The 6759-nt window shown below is 38.2% G+C and overlaps 1 pseudogene; it reads right to left on the bottom strand.

Annotated features, from left to right (window-relative positions):
• Positions 1 to 558: 558 nt before the first annotated feature.
• Positions 559 to 1745, bottom strand: LOC148801370 (vicilin-like antimicrobial peptides 2-2 pseudogene; annotated as a pseudogene).
• Positions 1746 to 6759: the final 5014 nt, after the last annotated feature.

Here is a 6759-nt window from a genome sequence, read left to right as displayed (position 1 = left end):
GGAGGAATAGAGGAGGTGTCGATTTTTGAACATATTTCTTCTTCTCCTGTTGTTGCGTTCAGGGTATAGCGGTAATAATTTTATGACGGTGGGGAACAATCTACTGGACGACGAATGGAGGAAAATGGGGAAGAAGACAATCGCTGTTTTTGAACGGAAGAACTGAGAAGTCATCGATTTTCGAACAGAGTTCTTCTTCTCCTTTTTTTTGATCATGGGCAAGAAGACAATGGGGAATGATCTACCGGACGGCGAATGGAGGAGCACGGGGAAGAAGACAGTCGTTGTTTTCGAACGGAAGAACTGAGAAGTCATCAATTTTCGAACAGAGTTCTTCTCCTGTTTCGATTTTTCTTTGAACTACCAAAAAGAGCCTTCATTTCATTATTATTTCATAGGTGGTGAGCAAAACTAGAAAGCAGAAGCTCTTGCTCATTTGTTTTCTTTCTACAAAAAGAATCACAGTTGATGTTTACTCACTCTAGCCAGACTCTAGTACGTACTAAGTAGCAACAGCAGTAGTAGTAGGTCTATCTCCTACATCCTACAAATTACAGTTTATCTAAAAACTAGCAGAATCCAAGAGGAGAACAGTCGTCCACCATTATCGTGTTTGTCCATCTGTTTCCTCACGTTGTGTTCTTTCCCAGCGATGAAGTTCCTGTTGTTATCCTGGACGTTTACCCGAATACAATTATCTACAGATTCTCTTTCTCGGAAGCAATGACGGTGAACACATGCCCCAGTGGAATTATGAAACCTGTATTTGAAGACACACGGGAACTGGCCTTCTCATACTATACCCCATCACCTTCTCCTTCTCTTCCTCTCTGGTTCTAACTGGAGATGTGTGGGCACACCATCTCCCACCATCCACTCCCTTTCACTACAAAAGCTATCCTAGTCGACCTCGTGTTGTACAAGGGAGCTAGCATTGCTTCGGCTCCCTAACTGATGTTGCTAAATTGATGGAGACGTCGAGGTCTTTGAGCTGCTGGTAGTCGTTATGTTGGGCCTCATAGAGCTGTCCATAGCTGTTAGAATAGATGGGACGTTTCTTCAATAGGTTGAGCAGGCCTCTCGTCTCACTTTTGTGTATGCTTCACCGATGCCCGCCCTCTGATGATGAAGCCTGCTCGCTCATGGCCTTAATTTGTTCCTTTGACGCCTCCCTCATGACTTCCTTTTCTCTCAACATGCCTTAATTTCATTGCTAAATGCAGTGTAGAATGATTCCCCATCTTCGCTGCTGGCACTGAAGAATTTTGAGACGTGGTCGGGAGTTGAGATGGTCTCGAAGAATTTCGAGATGTCGTCGTCTCTATTCACCAAGTAGACTATCGTTCCAGCAGGAATCCTAGCTACATCTCCACACTCAAGATTGTAGGATTCCCTGTTATCATTGTGCACCAAGTTGATTGTTGCCTTCCCCTTAACAACGATGACAACAACATCTACATCCCAGTGGTGGGGGATCAGGAAAGTGCTAGGTTTGGCTTCCAAGATAGCCAAGCGGTAGTTATCTAGACCACCCAGAAGCTTGAATCGGGAGCTGAACCTCTACTCATCGAAGAAGTAGGGGTTACTCTTATGTCGCTCCTACTGCTGCTCCTCCTCTCGATTGCCTTCTCTTTGCTTGTTATCTCTTTGCGGTTTCAGTGGGTAAGCCAGTGACAAAGCTGCCGACAAAAGGAAGAGAGAGGGAGGAGGAAGAAACACAAAGGAAGTTTGGCTTTGATCACCATGACTGAAAGAGAGAAAGCTTTGGTGGACGGATTCTCCTGTTTTGAATTGCGCTGAGGGGTATAAATGTTTCATTGACGGGGAAGAGTTGGAAAAAAAATTCATATTTTTTTGAATATTTTAAATTTTAATTATAATATAAAATAATTAATTACCGATTAATATAGTAAATTCGGTAATTGCTGCAAACGTAACATTACAAGAATTTTCCATATCATAGTCGGACACTTAACAAAAATAACCTTTCTTTGGCATTCTGGGAGGGGTGCAACAATGTTCTTAACAAAAGAATTGGCCTTCGTCAGCAAAAGAAACTCGGAGGTAGGGGCCGCTGCAAGTGCGAGTGAAGCTACAGCTGTAGCTGTGGAGGAGGATGTCGGAAGTTTAGCTTTCCATTAACGGACAAAAATCACAGCTTCTGTTTTGCAGAAAGACACTGTATATTGGCGTCGAAGTATTGGCGCAGAAAATCACGGCTTCAGTTTTGCAGGGCTTATTTCGCTGTAGAGGAGAACTATGTTGCAATTGTGCCCTTCTGATCTAACGTGCGATAATAAGATTCTGGGTTTCTCTGTTAGGTCGCCTGAGTATTGGCGTAGAAAATCATGGTTTTGCAGGGTTGATAATCATAGAAATCGACGAGTATAATGTCGTCAGCGGCGATCCAGACCTTCTTTCCTACCATCACCACTGCAACTCTTAGCAGCAAACCACCCTCACCGGACCTCTCTCTCTCCTTTATCTTCTTCAACCTAAACTCAGCTTCCTTGTTTTTTCTCCCCTATCATCGCTGCTGCAACTCTTTGCAATGGCAATTTGGATCTTCCCTCACACTCACCGGGTTTTGAGATGTTTCAGAAATCTATGGCTCTGTTTCTTTCTGTTTCTTTGTGGATTTGAATCTCACTCTCCATTTCTTAAAAACATGGGCCAGAATCCGGTGGGTTTGAATTTTCAGCGATGCAATTCAATCAACAATATTTTGAGGTATTTGCGGAAAGCATTAATCCTATTATTTTCATCAGAAGGTTTCAAGGAGGACCACCTAAGTTAGGGTTCCGTGCCATAACCCCATCGACGACCACCTGCAGAACAAGGTGGATTCCGATGGGGGAGACGGAGACGAAGATGGAGATGGAGTGGATTTAGATGAGTGGGTATTTTAGGAATTTTTGAAAAATATAGTGTGACCGAATGTGAAGGAAAATTAATGGTAAGGGTACTATAAGACAAGACAATATGTAAATAGTAAAGGTAGAATACATAAGGGTAGTTTAATAAATTTGCCCCAAATATAATCATTATAATATTAAAGAATAAATAAAATATTCATACAATATAATTAAAATAATAATAATATAATACAAGGTTCAAAGTAATGTATGCTTTATATATGCATGGATACATTATGAAACTTATATAAATCTTAAAAAATATATTAGTAACAATAAATATAAGTTTTATTGTTAGACAATGTATACCCTTAGCTCCAATCAGATTGATGTACATATACATTTATTATAAATGAATAAAAATACATTATTGTTTCATGTTGATATTGATATGTTTATTTGAATTTACCCCTTAAACTGGACACTTATGAGACTCATATTAGTTTAGAATGTTCTCAGACATTGGATAGATTTGAGGAGTTTATCCTACCAAGGCTGACACTGATGTGTTATCAAAGAAGTTGGGGTAGCTTGTCTCAACTGCTAGGGTGAGACTCAAAGCACATGTAGTGTGTGTTTGGTTAAAACACTAAAATCGAACCATTTTCCAGTTATGCCTCGAACCTTGTAGATTGATGGGCAAAACTGGAAAGTTACACATAACCCCTAGACTTGATTATGGTATTGCACTAGGTGTCGGATTAGACTGTCTTTGATATACTAATCAGTGAAATCCATTGAAAGCCAAAACCTGGGTTTGTTGGGGCAATATGAGAATTCACTTAAATGGGTGATCATAGTAATAGAATTGACCCATTTATCGGGCAAAGCGAATGACAGAGTTTACACTCTCTCTGATGGAAACCTAAACTAACAGTAGTAGATTTCAACTATATTTAAGATTTGGTTTTGCAAAATATATTTATATGATATGTATACATTATGTTTTATGAAAAATGTTTGCAAAATGTTTTAATTCCTAGGATCCATCTGAGCAAAGAGTGTGACACTGCACCTTGCGGTCAAGGGAGAGGTCATTCCCTGTCAGGCAGTGTTTAATCATTAGCTTAAGTGTAAGAGATCATTACAGGGCTGATTATCTGATGGGCTATATCTTACTTAAGTCCATTATCCTTCGGTCTTCATAGGATGGCTGAATTATTGGATCATTTAAGTGTAAATGTTGAACCCATTTTGAGCCTATAGTAATGTGTTTAGGGGTTCACTATATTCAGTAGTGAATTCGGCCAAGCCTTTTCATAGAGGCTGGGCCGAACCCATGTGGACTTATGTGAGGTCATTGTGGGGTCCCACGCCATTACAAATTAGGCCTAACTTGGCCAAGCAACACCCTTGAGTCGTGAGCCTTATAACTGGTGGGCCTAAAGCCCATAATTAATATGATTAATTAAGATGTCACATGACAATTTAAATTGTCATGTGACATGGGGCGAATCCTAGTTTGGAAATGGGTATGGAGTACCTATCCTCTTAGAGGATAAGGCTTATCTCTTAATAGAGTCCAAATCCAAATTAGATTTGGATAATCTCCTAATTTGATTAGGAAAAATGTTCCATAAAGAGATAAAAGAAGAGGGTGAATTGATCAAGAACACCTCTCAATTCAGTTCTCTCTCTTCTTCTTTTGTCTCCCAAGAAACCCTAGTTCGACCACAGCTTTTGGGACTGATAAGGATCAATTTTCTCTCTGATTTTTGCAAAAAAAAAAATCAGAGAAATTTTGTGCTCACCTCTTCAGTTTGATCCAAGCAATTGGATTACAGTTTTGTTGAAAATTGTATTGCTGAACCGACTTCAAGAGTACACTGTGCCATCTTCAGTGGAGGCTGGTTTTAGGACTGATTTGGGCGTGAACTTCCACCTTGGGATCTGCATTTGTGGTATCCGTATTAGGTATACATCTCCCCTTTTGTTTTGTTTCAAATCTAGTCCAGTTTGGTGCAAAAACAATCCAAGAAAAATGCAGTTTTTTGGAACATAGGGAATTGGACTCCCGGAAGGTTAAGAAATTTTTGAAATTTCGCCCAACCATCTAGCACGATTCGGCCATCCATATGATGGATCCTCTAGCACTTCATTTATATGGCCTTAAATAAGTTATTCAAAGACTTACTAGTGAAGGGGGCCCTGCGTTGCAAGGGCTCACTCATAAACTATCAGGCTCGAGCTCGATTCGAATTTTAGACTTGAGCTCGAGCTCGAGCTCGAGCTCGACTCGAGTCAAAAGCTCGGAAGTTCAAGCTTGACTACCTTTGATTGTAGGTCTCTCAAGCAGTCGAGGTGCCGAGTGGAGATTCCCTCAATTGCCAAGGTGCCAAACCGAGGTCTCCCTCAGCTGTTGAAGTGTTGAGCTAAGGTTTCCCTAGCAAACGAGGTATCGAGCTAATGTCTCCCTTAGTCGACAAGGTGTCGAGTTGAAGTCTCCCTCAGTTGTCGAAGTATTGAGCCTAGATCTCCCTCAGTGACCGAGGTGTTGAGCCGAGGTCTCCCTCAGTGGTCGAGGTGTCATCTAGCTCGAGTTCAATTCGAATTAGAGACTTGAGCTTGAGCTTAGAAGTTTGAGTTTGGCTCGGCTCGAACTCAACTACCTTTGATTGTAGGTCCCCTAACAGCCAAGATGCCGAGCTGAGGTGTCCCTCAGTTGGAGAGAGTGGCATTCTTGTAATTTATAACGAGAGAGAGAGAGATGACATTCTTGTAATTTGTAAGAAAAAGAGAGAGAGTTGGTAGGGAAGAGAGTGGCATTCTTGTAATTTGAAAGAAAAAAACAAAAGAGATAGAGAGTTGATAGGAGAGAGTGGCATTCTTATAATTTGAAATAAAAAAAAGCAAAAAAGAGAGAGTTGGTAGAGAATGACATTCTTGTAATTTCTATGAAAAAAAGGCAAAAAATACTGTTAGAATCCATTTCTCTCATCCTCAAGCCTTCTTATGTACACATTTAATCTTAATATAAGAAAACAAGCTAATAGAGGGACAAGATGGTAATTGTTAAAGATAATGAAAGAAGCAAAATGTTTATTAATTTTCAGAAAATCAATATAATTTCTACTAATCAACACCCATTTTAACATTAATTCATGAACATCCATTAAGAAGAAAAATATTTGCTAAAGAATAAAAATATATACAATTATAATCAACAATTGGATACGGCATAGTGGTTTTTTTATGTTTATTACAATCAAATTACCAGGGTCCATATCAATCCAATACTGACGAAAAGGAACGAAACTAATGGATTTGTAGCATTCCTTGTATTGGGATATGTAGCATTCAAAGTATTGCGATTCTTTAACCTTGATACAATATTAATAAACAATTCATAAAATGGCAATAAAACATTAATAAGTAAATAATAAAATATTATGAAAGTATTAATAAGATAATAATAATAAAATAAGTATATTAATAAAATAATAGTATAATAAAATATTAATATAATATAATTAAAGTAATAATAAAATACTAACATACTAATTAATTTAAATCCTATTAAAATTGGTAAAATTAAAAACTAACAAAATTTATGTTATTAACAATTACAAAATTATAAATAAAATAATTATTAAAATAAACTTATTAATGACTAACAGAAAATAAAATAGCAATTTACCCTGTCTCACTAGGGTGCAACGTGCTAAACACAACTCAAAAACTAATGATTGAAACAAAGCCCGTACATCGCATGGGGTCCTACTAGTAATAAATATAGTAATATAAAATTCAAAATTTTCAATTGATTTCAATTCCAACTCCAAATGAACCAAACAACAAAAATTAGAATCCAATTCCAATTCCTGATTGATATCAATAATAAGTG

This window comes from Nelumbo nucifera, chromosome 3, assembly GCF_055504915.1.
Source record: "Nelumbo nucifera cultivar China Antique chromosome 3, China Antique-T2T, whole genome shotgun sequence".
In the NCBI taxonomy this organism is placed as follows: domain Eukaryota; kingdom Viridiplantae; phylum Streptophyta; class Magnoliopsida; order Proteales; family Nelumbonaceae; genus Nelumbo; species Nelumbo nucifera.
Note: the sequence above shows the minus strand (reverse complement) of the source record. Positions and strands in the feature narration are given on the sequence as shown.